Source organism: Bubalus kerabau, chromosome 9, assembly GCF_029407905.1.
Source record: "Bubalus kerabau isolate K-KA32 ecotype Philippines breed swamp buffalo chromosome 9, PCC_UOA_SB_1v2, whole genome shotgun sequence".
Taxonomy (NCBI): Eukaryota; Metazoa; Chordata; class Mammalia; order Artiodactyla; family Bovidae; genus Bubalus; species Bubalus kerabau.
This window is the reverse complement of record NC_073632.1, coordinates 7,397,956-7,411,646: the sequence shown is the minus strand read 5'-3', so window position 1 is coordinate 7,411,646 and position 13,691 is coordinate 7,397,956. Positions and strand designations below refer to the sequence as shown.

At 42.4% G+C, this 13,691-nt stretch overlaps 1 long non-coding RNA gene across 1 annotated transcript in view; it reads left to right on the top strand.

Annotated features, from left to right (window-relative positions):
* LOC129659948 (uncharacterized) overlaps window positions 1-13,064 on the top strand; it is a 33,711-nt gene extending 20,647 nt beyond the window's left edge. Inside the window, exons 2-3 of the long non-coding RNA XR_008718253.1 lie at window positions 7,837-7,943; window positions 11,850-13,064. This is a non-coding gene — a long non-coding RNA (uncharacterized LOC129659948). The remainder of the gene's footprint in view (window positions 1-7,836; window positions 7,944-11,849) is intronic.
* Window positions 13,065-13,691: the final 627 nt, after the last annotated feature.

Here is a 13,691-nt window from a genome sequence, read left to right as displayed (position 1 = left end):
CTACTAGTAGGAGTATTTCTGTTTCTGTGAAAAAGGCCATCGCATATCATTTTGTGATTGCAGTCAGTGGGACTTATCACCCCCTGCCCAACTACAAATGCCATCTCGCTCTCCTCCTTTTCTGCCTCAGCCCCAACTATACCTTCCAGTAACATCCAGCATATAATATAACTTGGGGGAGATTCATCCCTCTTTCTGGCAGCATTTCCCATGTAGTTTCACGTGCCAAATGAACTCAGGTTGTTTCATATCTCTCTTTGGGAGGTCTCAGGGGCCCTCTGAAGCATCCCAAAGTTCGCTAGAAGGCAATTATTTAGGCAGGCTTATGCATAGATATCCAAAGCATTTCCAACAGTCAGGTAGGATCACATAAGTCACCGTGACACAATACTTTTCCACTTAGCCAAAGCTAACAAAAGATTTCAAAGGACAACCTAGAACAGATTACTTAAGAGGTAAAGACACTTAAAATCCATTAGCAAAGGCAGTTCAACATCTCAAGAAAACTTGTGCTAGGCACAAAACTCTTTTCTGGGCGTCCACTTTCCCTACAACCTCCTTATCTCATTCTGTACCCATTCCTGTGCTTCTCCCATCCTGAAACTGCCGCCTGTAAGAGAGAACTACTTCGGTTTCCTTCATAAAATGCGATTTCATTCCACATACCTTCTTTTCAGAACAAGTCAGACATCTCCCTTCAGCAACCCAGAACTGACTTTTATATTGGCATTCTATAGATTGGTGAACATACGTATCAGTGATAATACCCCGCCCCCGCCCCCCACCCTCCACCCACAAGAACAAAAGAAAACAACACAAAGAAATTGCTTTCTTACACTGAACATGTCAGGACGGTGCTGGACACTATTCATGGACAGTCAAAAATCTCTTGTTTCTGCGTCCTTTCAGGTCGTGAATGTTTCAGAACTTTAATTTATTTGGAAATGACCTAGCTATTCAACACACTGTTGTCACTTAGTTTAGCACAAGGATAGAAACTCAGGTACCCAAAACACCTGGAGAAACGTTTGTAAGTTCAGTTCACTTCAGTTGCTCAGTCGTGTCTGACTATTTGGGACCCCGTGGCCTGCAGGATGCCAGGCTTCCGTGTCCATCACCAACTCCAGGGGCTTGCTCAAACTCATGTCCATTGAGTCAGTGATGCCATCCAACCATCCTATCCTCTGTCGTCCCCTTCTCCTCTGCCTTCAATCAAGAATATTATAGACAGATATTTTAGAGTATAATTATTGTGAATGGTTTCTCTAAAAGCTCATATCACAGTTACATTTTTTAGCTTTGTTGTTGTTTAGAGGTACTTTGTTGTTGACAAGCTTGTGACAGATATAACAATATAGCAGTTTTTAACCTAGAATAAACCTAGGCACTATGAACATTTTGTGCTTAATGTTGATGACTCTTCAGTTCAGTTCATTTCCGTCGCTCAGTCGTGTCCGACTCTTCGCGACTCCATAAATCACAGCACGCAAGGCCTCCCTGTCCAGCACCAACTCCCGGAGTTCACTCAGACTCACGTCCATCGAGTCAGTGATGCCATCCAGCCATCTCATCCTCTGTCGTCCCCTTCTCCTTCTGCCCCCAATCCCTCCCAGCATCAGAGTCTTTTCCAATGGGTCAACCCTTGGCATGAGGTGGCCAAAGTGCTGGAGTTTCAGCTTCAGCATCATTCCCTCCAAAGAAATCCCAGGGCTGATCTCCTTCAGAAAGGACAGGTTGGATCTCCTTGCAGTCCAAGGGACTCGCAAGAGTCTTCTCCAACACCACAGTTCCAAAGCATCAATTCTTCGGCGCCCAGCCTTCTTCACGGCTCAACTCTCACAGCCATCCATGACCATAGGAAAAACCAAAGCCTTGACTAGACAGACCTTTGTTGGCAAAGTAATATCTCTGCTTTTGAATATGCTATCTAGGTTGGTAATAACTTTCCTTCCAAGGAGTAAGCGTCTTTTAATTTCATGGCTGCAGTCACCATCTGCAGTGATTTGGGAGCCCCCCCAAAATAAAATCTGACACTGTTTTAAATGTTCCCTCATCTATTACCCATGAAGTAATGGCACCGGATGCCATGATCTTTGTTTTCTGAATGTTGAGCTTTAAGCCAACTTTTTCACTCTACACTGTCACTTTCATCAAGAGGCTTTTGAGTTCCTCTTCATTTTCTGCCATAAGAGTGGTGTCATCTGCATATCTGAGGTGATTGATATTTCTCCTGGCAATCTTGATTCCCGCTTGTGTTTCTTCCAGTCCGGCGTTTCTCATGATGTACTCTGCATATAAGTTAAATAAGCAGGGTGATGATATACAGCCTGGATGTACTCCTTTTCCTATTTGGAACCAGTCTGTTGTTCCATGTCCAGTTCTAACTGTTGCTTCCTGACCTGCATACAGATTTCTCAAGAGGCAGGTCAGGTGGTCTGGTATTCCCATCTCTTTCAGAATTTCCCACAGTTTACTGTGATCCACACAGTCAAAGGCTTTGGCATAGTCAATGAAGCAGAAGCAGATTTATTTCTGGAACTCTCTTGCTTTTTCCCTGATCCAGCGGATGTTGGCAATTTGATCTCGGGTTCCTCTGCCTTTTCTAAAACCAGCTTGAACATCAGGAAGTTCACGGTTCATGTATTGCTGAAGCCTGGCTTGGAGAATTTTGAGCATGACTTTACTAGCATGTGAGATGAGTGCAATTGTGCGGTCGTTTGAGCATTCTTTGGCATTGCCTTCCTTTGGGATTGGAATGAAAACTGCCCTTTTCCAGTCCTGTGGCCACTGCCGACTTTTCCAAATTTGCTGGCTTATTGAGTGTAGCACTTTCACAGCATCATCTTTCAGGATTTGAAATAGCTCAACTGGAATTCCATCACCTCCACTAACTTTGTTTATAGTGATGCTTTCTAAGGCCCACTGGACTTCACATTCCAGGATGTCTGGCTCTAGGTCAGTGATCACATCTTCGTGATTATCTGGGTCATGAAGACTCTTAGATATGTCTAGACTAGAGTAGCAAAAACAAAAATACTAGATATTTAATATTGATTATTTCCCAGTTCATGGGACTCTGACATTCATTTGGGTCAAAGTTTTCCTGTATTTCCAACAGTTTGATATGTAAGGGCTACCCTTTCTGGAGACCATTTAAATAAGAACTCAGAACTTGAGCAATATTATCAAAACCCACAAGGCTCACACTGAGACATACATAAATCCAGACAGCCAAGAGATCTTCAAGGTTTCCGTCTGAGATTTAAAATATTTCTTTGAGCCATTTTCCTGGTTGGTGGGGGGTGGCAGCAAGGCAGGCTTTGGTAACAAGCTCATTGTGTGTAATTGCATATGAAAAGAACCAGCTTTCTGGGTTTCAAGAAAAAAAGGTTCCTTGGTAACCAATTTTGTCTGGATCTATAGAATATCATGGCCCTACTAGGTCAGGTCATCTATCCTTTCTGTAGTCATCCTTTTATCCCTAAATCATAGACAGCTTGGATTGTCTCTGTAGGATGGATTTACTTGTCCTCGGGTTTCATCTGGTGGCAGTAGGTGAAATAGGTCCGAGAGCCTCTCCTGGAACCGGGCGTGGGGGCGGGGCTCACCGGAAGCCCATGGTGAAGGTGGGGACAGCACCGTGGGCACACCCGGGGCGGGGCGAACCCCGGGCGGCAAGGGGCGGGGGTCGTGTTGTGTCGGGGCGCGGGTGGGGGTCCCAGTTGTGCTCTCGGTTGTCACCACTGCGGCTGGGAAAGCACCAAGAGCGCACCAGGGGCGGACGAACCCGGCTGGCGCGGGACGGGGAGGTGGGTTGTGGCAGCGGTGGGTCGGGGTATCCCCAGTTGTGCTCTTGGGGTAGCCATTGCGGCAGGGAACGCCCATTTAGTGCACTCCTGGTTCCCCTGGATCGGCATCCAGTTGGTGGAGCAGTGGGGTGCAGACCATAGGCAAGGGAACTGGGACTGCATGGAGCAAGGAACCACGTATTCAATTCTCGGAGCTCCCCAACCTGGCGGTCGCAGAAAGGCCTCGCCTTTGGGGTCAAGGCCTTTACCGCTCCACCCCTTTGTGCAAAGCTCAGAGCCGCGAGGTTTTCCCAAGCAGCCTAGTGTCCGCTGGAAGTCCAAGGGACAGAACACTGAACTCTGGCCGGCTGGCCCAGCCCTGCTTCTGGCACTTTGTAAGCCAGCGGGCCCTTGAGCACCTGCTGGGATGGGAAAGGGAAGGGTCCAAGGATTGCACCCTAGAAACTTAGTAGGGTGCATGGATTTCAAACCCTGGTGGCCGCCCAGGCAGAAAAGAAGGGAGGAGGGCACCTTGCTGCCCTTTCATGGCAGAATCTGTGGCTGTCCAGCTGCGTGGGACTTTTCATGGGGACCCTGTGAAATAAAAGTTTGGTGTGTTGGAACTGAATAATTAGAACGTGTAAAAATTTTAAATTATGTGGTGGTGTAATTTAAAAAAAAATAAAGCAAATTGAGGTCTAAATATTGAAGGCCTGTTTTCCTTCCACTGTGGCATTATATGAAGAAATGTGTATGCTTTTTTATTTGTTTTTGTTTTTCTTTTCTTTTTTTTTTTAAGAAAAGAGTCTGAAAAATGAGGGAAACAGGAAACCCAGAGGTTCTCCTGTAGTTTGGGGACGGCCTAAGGAGGTCACTTGGAAATTCTGCTGGCTGTGGGTTGGGGCAGATGGGCTGTGCAGGCTTGTCCTTTGCATGGATGTTCTTGTGTGTGGAAATCCAGCTCGGAGCCATCTCCTGATGTTTAACAATTTCCCAGACAAACCTTGAGCTAAGCAATGCATTTTCTCCTAAGGAAATGTTTGTCTTAAGCAATGTTAATATCCTATGTATTTCCGCTAGACTCTGGCTTCAGGTCGGTTTCCCCAAAAGGCTCAGAAGCGACTTGAACAAAACAGTATGTTTTCCTCCTACCTTGTTCTCCTAATCTATGTTAAGGGAATGATATATTTGCCTGGAAATCTGCCTTTCTTCAAGATTCATGTCAATCATTTTTTTGCCTGGGATGACTCACCTGCTTCCCATGTTATCTCAATGCATGTCGTGGGTGAGGGGGCCTGGTGCCATGCTCTGAGACATTGCCTTTTTTTCCTTAGCAGAATGCTAGTGGCTGTATAACATCTGGCTAAAGACCAGCAGGGGGTACGCTTACTGCTCCTCACCCCCACCCCGCCGCAAGTCTATGTCAGCAGCTTTCTCTATCTCTTTTATCCTTTAATAACACTTGATGACACAAAAGCTCTGAACGATCAAGTCATATCGAATCTTCATTTCAGATTGAAGATGCATTCCATGGTATTGCCATCTTAAGTCTTTCCATCACTATGGAATATCTATCCATGTATTCAGGATATTTTTCAGCCATGGTGTAGAATTTCCAGTGTGCCAGTCTTGTTATCCTCGTTACATCCATGGCAAAGCAATTTATTCATGTTGACATTATTGAAAGGGAATTTTTTTAAATTAATTTCCAGATTATTATCTGCTAGTGTATACAGATAAAACTGTGTAATCATTCATTTTCATCACTTTGGACAGCTTGATAGTTGTCTTTACTTTCTTTCCTTTCTTGTACTTTAAGATTATCCTGGCACATATATGTACTGCCTCACCCCTAATCTCAGTCATGTGTTCAAAAAACTTCTGTCCTTTTATTTATTTATTTATTTGTAACACTGAATTCGTTTTGACTATGCTGGGTCTTTGTTGCTAGGTGGAAGTTGCTAGGACCTCTGGACTGCAGTCTCCCATCTCTTGTTGACCTCTTGCTGACCTCTCCAGAATCCTGGTTGGTGGGAGCTTGTTAGTTCCTTGTTCCTTACCAGGACCTCCTGTTGTAAGATGACTCCTGAAGGTGTTTTCTCTTCTCTGTTGCCTGGCAAGGTTGGGTGGTCACTGGTTCATTTAACAGAGTGTCCTTTGGTTCTCTGGAATAAGGTCCTTCTCAGAGTAAATGTATAAAATTGTAAAAGTCAATGTTTGAAATAATGTATATTCCTAATTAGGTAAGTTGGCTTTTTTGTTGTGTGTTAGAACTCATCACCAGACCAAAGGCCATGTAGGTCTTTTGTTGTTTTCTAAAATTGTATAGTTTTTTAAATGGAACTCCGTTGTTAGTTGCAATGTTTGTGCTTCTGTTCATTTCATCTCTCTCTCTTTTTTAAACAGTTATTTATTTCTAGTTGATTGATCACTGCTTTACAATATCAGTTTAATTTGTCATACATCCACATGAACGTCCCCTCTTTCTGGAATCTCCCTCCCACATCCCTTCCATCTCCACCTCTCCAGGTTATTTCAGAGCCCCAGTTTGAGTTCCCTGAGTCCTAACAGCAAATTCCCGCTGGTTGTCTATTTACAAATGTTGGCGTCCATGCTGCTGTCTCCATTCATCTCACCCTCTCCCTCTTTTTCACCACTCTTGTCCCTAAGTCTGTCCTCTATGTCTGCATCTCCGGTGCTGCTATGTGAACAGATTTGTCAGACTCATCCTTCTCAATTCCATGTTTTTCTCATTCTGACTGACTTGCCTGTTTAATACACTCTAGGTTCATCTTCTTCCATAGAACGGACTCAAATGTGTTCCTTTTTAGGGCTGCATTCCATCCAGGCTCTGACTGTTTCTTAACCGTGTTTTGAGGAGGGTCATGGAGCCATTGTGCTCCATTTCAGTTGGGGCTTCTAGCCTTAGTGCTCACAGCAGAGCTGCTTGTGGGTGAGCCCTCTGAGGTCTGTGAGCGCGGGTCTGCCCGCTCTTCTCTGGCGGGAGCTTTGTCTCCTCAGGCCCCTCAGGGCTCGGGCTCCAGGGTCACGGGGCTGCATCCCAGCTGAGAGGAGCGGGATTGCCTCAGTGCCCGCCAGCAGGGAGGCACTGCAAGAGGGGAAAATGAGGACGAAGTAGACGTTTCCTGTGTCCAGCTGAGCGCTGACCGGAGGTCCATCTCTGAGACTCGGGGGTTGGGGCTGGGGGGGGAGAGCTCCATGTGCAAATGGCGGGTTTTCAGTTTGATTTCTTTTCGATGGCCTAGAGCATGACCTTCACGGATGTTCTTCCGAGTAGGTGGCCAGTTTTCCTGTCCCTGTTTCTTCAGAAGACTGTCCTTTCCTCTTGGCTTGTTCCTGGTTTGATTTTCATGAACTTACCACGTCCATATGTGTTCATTCCTGGGCTCTCTCTTCTCTCCTGGAGTCCCTGTGTCTGTGTTCCTGTCAGTTCCTCACTGTGGCGGTTACTACAGGGCCATGCTGTAGTTTGAAGTCAGAGAGGAGGATGCCTCCAGCTGTGTTCTTCTTTCTCAGTCTTCTTGGCCCTTTAAGGTCCTGTTCAATATTAGCAGCCTACTAGTAGGAGTATTTATGTTTCTGTGAAAAAGGGAATTCAATATCATTTTGTGATTTCAGTCAGTGTATTTGTTGATGGCTTTGCTTGCAATGGACATTTTAATTCCTCATTGTTCCAGTGCCTGAGCATGGAATAGTTTTCTGGTTATTTTTCTTTTCTTTGGTTTCTTTATCAGTGCTTTCTAGTTTTCTGACTACTGGTCTTTTATGTCCTTGATTAAGTTTGTTGCTAAATATTTTATTCTTTTGGATGCAATTATAAGTGGGATTTTCTTAATTTTTTTTTTTCTGATTGGTATTAGTGTACACAAATGCAAGTGAATTTTGTATATTGATTGGGATTGTAAGTTGTAGTATTTTATATGATTGTCAATTGATCAGAAATTTTTAAACTTTACTGAATGTAGTCTAATAACTTTTTGTGAAGTTATGGGGAAAATTTTATTTATAAAATCTGTTTCTCCTGCAGACCCAAGGCATGGTGGTTACTAATAGACTTCCCACAGTACTTCTTCATTCCATTTGGACTCCTTCAAGGGCAGTGGAGCATCACAGCTTTCCTTGAACTTCACCAGGGTAAGTCTGAACTCTATAGACAATTTTCATGCCTGTCTCATCTGACTTGTTTGTTTTGAAACATAATTTCCTTTCCGGGTAAAATGTACAGAAAACTTCTAGCAAAGGGAAAAAGTGCTCACATTTGCCACATCGTCTAAAACAGTCTATGTGTTTTATCTAAAATGGGTGCATTCTCCTGCAGAACCTGCACATAGTCTCCAAAATCAGGACATCATATGGTTTCTACAGTATAATGCAATCCACAGCCCCACTTCCCTTTCAGTAATTGTTCAATTGTATGAATATAACTTTTATTCCCATCTTTTTTTTTTTTTTTTTAAGAATGTTACTGAGATTTTCAGTGATTTGGACAAATTTGATGGATTTAAAGCAGACGGCGAATATGGGATCTGTGTGGCCTTTTCTATATGGATATTTTTCACTAAAGATGGTTTTAATGTTTATTCATGTTGTAAAATGTGTGAATCCTGCATTCTTTTTTTTCTGCACAGTAATTAAAAATAAATAACATGCCATTTACCATTTAGATATTTGTAAGCATACAGTGTTGTAGTATGAACTACCTTTCCTTGTTTTGCAAACCGGTTTAATAATGTATACCTTGTGCGTGCTTTGAAGAAACTCAAGAAACTGAATCAGTGACTGAAATGGCCCAAGATATCACCTTAGATACCATCGTCATCTTAAACCAAATCAGGGGCTTCCTGGTGGTCCAGTAGCTAAGATTGGACACTCCCAAAGAAGGAGGCCCAGGTTCAATCCCTGATCTGAGAACTAGATTTCCCATGCCACAACGATATCTGGCTGGCCTCAACGAAGGTCGATCTGGTGCAGCCAAATACAAAAAAAAAAAAAAAAAATCTATGTTTAATAAAAATAAAACCAAAGGAAATGCAGGGTATGGTTGTTGTACAGATTTACATCTTAGCTTTCCCTATTGATAAAAAAAAAAAAAGTTTCACAAGACTGTCATCCTTCTATCTGGTATATACTGAGGATTCCTTTGAAATGAGATTTCTCTTGTAAATGTGACTCACAGGAGAGCCATCTTGAACTTGGGTTTCAGAGATGAGCATGTGTCCTCTTAAAGAGAAGAAAGTTAATTAGGTCCAGCTAATTCTCATGCTAAAGTGGTATATTTTGGGGTAGCATTTGCTCCCCTTCACTTTGGATGTATCCCAATTTGCTTACACAGTCATCCCCCGAAGACATCCTGATATTTGAAAGTTTTTAACTGTTAGAAGTAGAGCTGCTGTGTATAATTGTGTGGTATTTTTTGTCTGGACACTTTTTCAAAGCTGTTTAGTAAGTGCTAGACGTGTAGTGTTCAGGTCACAGGTGAGCCTTGTTTAGCTGTGGAAAAATCCGGCTAAATTTCTCTGGCAGGTGGGATCTTCCTGGGTGAGGGATCAAACCTGAGTGTCCTGCATTGTCACGCAGATTCTTTACCACTGAGTCACCAGAGAAGCCCCGTGCCCCCTTCCCCTTTTTGAGCTTACTGGATCTAATAGGTGTGCAGTGCTACTTCACTGCTGTTTTAGATTGTAATTTCCTAATGATATATGATTTTGAGTATTTTTGATATGCTGATTTACTATCTGTATCTTTTCTTTGGCCAGGCGTTCAGATTTATACACTTTTAATGAGGTTGTTTGTTCCAGATATTTTGGTATATTTGGAGTACGATCCTTTATCATATATGTATTTTGTCAATATATTTTTCTGTGGCTTGTGTTTAAGTTTTGTGAATGAGGTTTTTCACAGTTTAAATTTGTAATTTTTTAAAGTTCATGTTATAATTTTTATGTCCTTTTTTGGATAGACTTTAGTGTTTTGTTTTGTTTTGGTTAAATTTCGTAAGCAAAACTAAGGTACTGTAGATACAGTTTTTAACAAAGCTGAGGTATCATAGATACAATTTTGCCTTTTATCTGTTGAGAAGTTTGAGTGAGGTTGGTGTACATTATAAAATTATGTCTACATTCATTTGACTGGATATGGCTTCCAATTATTTTTGGAGATGTCATGAGAAGTCAGTTTCCCCAAGGGAAACTGGGCGGGTTCTGTGAAACATGAACTGTCTTCGATCCCTGGGAATCACTTTCTGCTTCTTCTGGCTTTGGACTTGACTTGTTTGGATATTTCATACTAGTGGAATCACAGAACGTTTCTCCTTTTTTGGTCTGGTTTATTTCACTTAATATAATGACCATAAGGTTCGTCCACATTGTGGCATTGTCAGAATTACCGACTTTGAAGGGCCGAAAAAGATTCCATTGTGTGTCTACCACAGTTTGTTTATGGAATTGGCTGTCCATGGACACTTAGATTGCCTCTGTTTGTTGGCCAGTGTGAATCATGCTGTTGTGACTATGACTGCAGCAATATGCATTTTTTCAGCCCCCTTTTCCAAACCTTTTGGGTACATAGCATGAATTAGAATTGAAATATCTGTTTGTTCCATGTGTTAGTTTTGGAGTAATTTCTGTAGTGTCTTGTGCAGTGGCAGAACCATTTCAGTTTATCTTTTTGTATGGTAGAATACTGTTCAAGCTTTTGAATATACCCTGTGATGCATATTCATTCACCCACCGATGGACACTTGAATGGGTTCTACCTTTGGGCTATTGTGAATAAGGTCGCTATGAATATTTGTGTACCAGTTTTTGTTTGAAGTATTAACAACTACATAGTACTATGTATGAAAGAAACCACAAGGACCTACTCTATAGTTTCGGAAACTGTATTGAATATCTTATGATAACGTATAATGGAACAGAATCTCCAAAGGAATATATGAAAAAGACACGATACCCTGATAATTATTGTTGCAACACTATGTATTTCTACATGCCACTAAAATATTCACATCCGTAAGTATATTTCACTGCTTGGTTATATAAAAGTAGAGAAGTCAAACAGAGAAGAAATAAACTTCCTGTCATTGCTCATCATCATTTATGCACTATTACTACCTGTAACACTCGTTGTATAAATAGGTGCTGGACTAGGAATTGACTTTCGTGTAAACCAAGAGATGGTGAAGGTGTAAGGAAGTACAACTTACTGAATTCCTTAACGAAGGATTATGGAACTCTATGTACATGAAGTGAAGGAATGTCAAACAGTTTAGCTGAGCCACATTCTTCCTAGAGTGATGAGCTTCCACCCCAGCCAATGTTAGCTCACAATTAAATCCTGCAGTCATCTGGGCTCAGTGTGTGCTTCCTGCCATCCAGAACACAAAAGTGAGGAAGTCCTGACAAAATCGTTGCTATTTTTCTTTTTTGGATTTGTATTTTATCGCAGGGCTTGGGAAAAAGAGGGCCTAGCCTGTTTTCAGAGTTGCATCCCAAGGCTTGCTCTGGCGTGTTACCTATGTTGACAAACTGCTGATCCTGTTCAACAAAGGACAGTGATCTGCACTGCAGTATCTGTTGCTTGAGCTGGAATAGTAGGCATCCCTTCAAGTGCAGTCCTTCATGCTGAAGCAGGTCTACCTGAAGCAGTAGCATAAGATGAACACATTGATCATATAGACATCGCATCCCATGAATTTCTAAGAATTTTTCAGGTATACCAATCATCATTGGAGGAACTGACTTGTCCCAGTAATAACTGGAGTATCCAGCATAACAACAGTTCCTTGACTAAATAATATGCTTACGGGTACTTCTTCCAGCGTTCTTTCTCCTACTTCGGTCATGAACAGGAGAAGCTGATGGCAGTGGTTCTTGAAATGTGTATCGATTCCTAGGCGGCACATTCAGTAAATACTCTGCCTACCAGTGCAGGATATGGAAGTGATGTGGGTTTGATCCCTGGGTCGGGAAGATAACAATTCATACACTCGTTTTATGTGAACAAGTTTTATACTCATGAGTGTTTTTCTTCTGTATACAGAATATATAGGTGAACTATAAAGAAAGCTGAGCGCAGAAGAATGGATGCTTTTGAACTGTGGTGTTGGAGAAGACTCTTGAGAGTCCCTTGGGTTGCAAGGAAATCCAACCAGTCCATCCTAAAGGAAATCCGTTCTGGGTGTTCATCGGAAGGACTGATGGTGAAGCTGAAACTCCAGTTTTTGGAGAGCTGACTCATTTGAAAAGACCCTGATGCTGGGAAAGATTGAAGACAGGAGGAGAAGGGGACGATAGAGGATCAGTGACCCAATGGTCACGAGTTTGGGTAAACTCTGGGAGTTGGTGATGGACAGGGAGGTCTGGCGTGCTGCGGTTCCATGGGGGTCGCAAAGAGTCGGACACGACCGAGCGACTGAACTGAACTGAACTGAACTGAACAGAACAGAAAAACAAATGCTGTTCAAGGACACTGAAAGAACCCTGATGTTGAAAAGCAGATCTGTATTGTGAGCAATGCTTAGAAATCCATGAGTTGAAACATAGTATTACGCCTATCATCCTTGTAGTTCCCTCAGTGAAATATGTTGCGAAAAGCTCTTCCTTTGTGGTACAGATTCATGAAGAAGATAAATAGCATGAATCCTTTACGTTGACAACTGTGAATTTAAATCTCCTGTGAATACTATGTGACAACCACACATACCAACATGATTTATTAGTATTCTATCAATATTTTTAGTCCTACTGTATTTCAACTAAAAATGTCACTATACAATGGTGCATGAAGTCAAGACATAAAATCAGGGCAAATACAAAATATTCCATCCTTTGAGAAAGGGAGCGAAAATATAATGTGCTTTGTCTGTTGCATTTTTATGTATTAGATCCTTAAATATTTTATTCACCACACCCAACTGAATGGTTCACAAATGTTTCAGAGAGGAAAAGATTATTTCTCTTTAATAATGAGGAGTTCAACTGCTCTCAAAGCAAATACCGGATGGTAATCACCATGCAGGACAAAGTTGATTATTCATATTTAGATTACTCATTCGTTAGCTTGCCAAAGGTTCTAGATCTGTTACCACATTTTTTTACATAATATCCGCATGTGAAAGTGAAAGTGGCTCAGTGGTGCCTGACTCTGTGACCCCATGGACTATACAGTCCATGGCATTCTCTAGGCCAGAATACTGGAGTGGTAGCTTGTACCTTCTCCAGGGAATCTTCCGGACCCAGGAATGAAACCGGAGTCTCCTGCATTCAGAACAATCATGTCCCTTGAATTTCTAGTTTACTGTATAGGACCATGGCAATGTGATTACATAAAATTGTTTAGTTTCCTTTACGTTTCTCTTGTTTGATATAGATAGCAGCCTTTGGTTCTATCACTAGCATTGCAAGTAAAAAGAAAAAAAAATAATTAGAGCTCCAATAGTATTTTTACTGTTAACAATAAGTATAGCATAATGTGCGACCTAGCAACAGCTAGTGAGCCTAGGACTGTCTGGAACATTCTTGGATTCTGCGAGAAAACACCCTGTGTGCACCCCTTGATACCGGGCCTAGAGACCAAAATGTACATGAAAGGAAATAGTGGAGCTGAGCAGAGTAATGCGCCCAAACATGTCTGACACAGTGCTGCAGCCTGCTCCTTCATGGGCAATGCCACTATAACCTAGGAATGTCATTACAAGGTTCACAGATGGCATGAGAGATGCTCGGCCCTGACACTGAGCTCAGCCCTGACTCTGAGTTTTGGTCCTCTGAGCAGATCTGGACGTCTCCCATTGTAGAAGCTAACCCGTTCCTTCCAAATACACGCTTGCAAACGCACACCAGTTGGCTGCCTCTCCTTCCACAAGGGAGGCTTCATTTACCT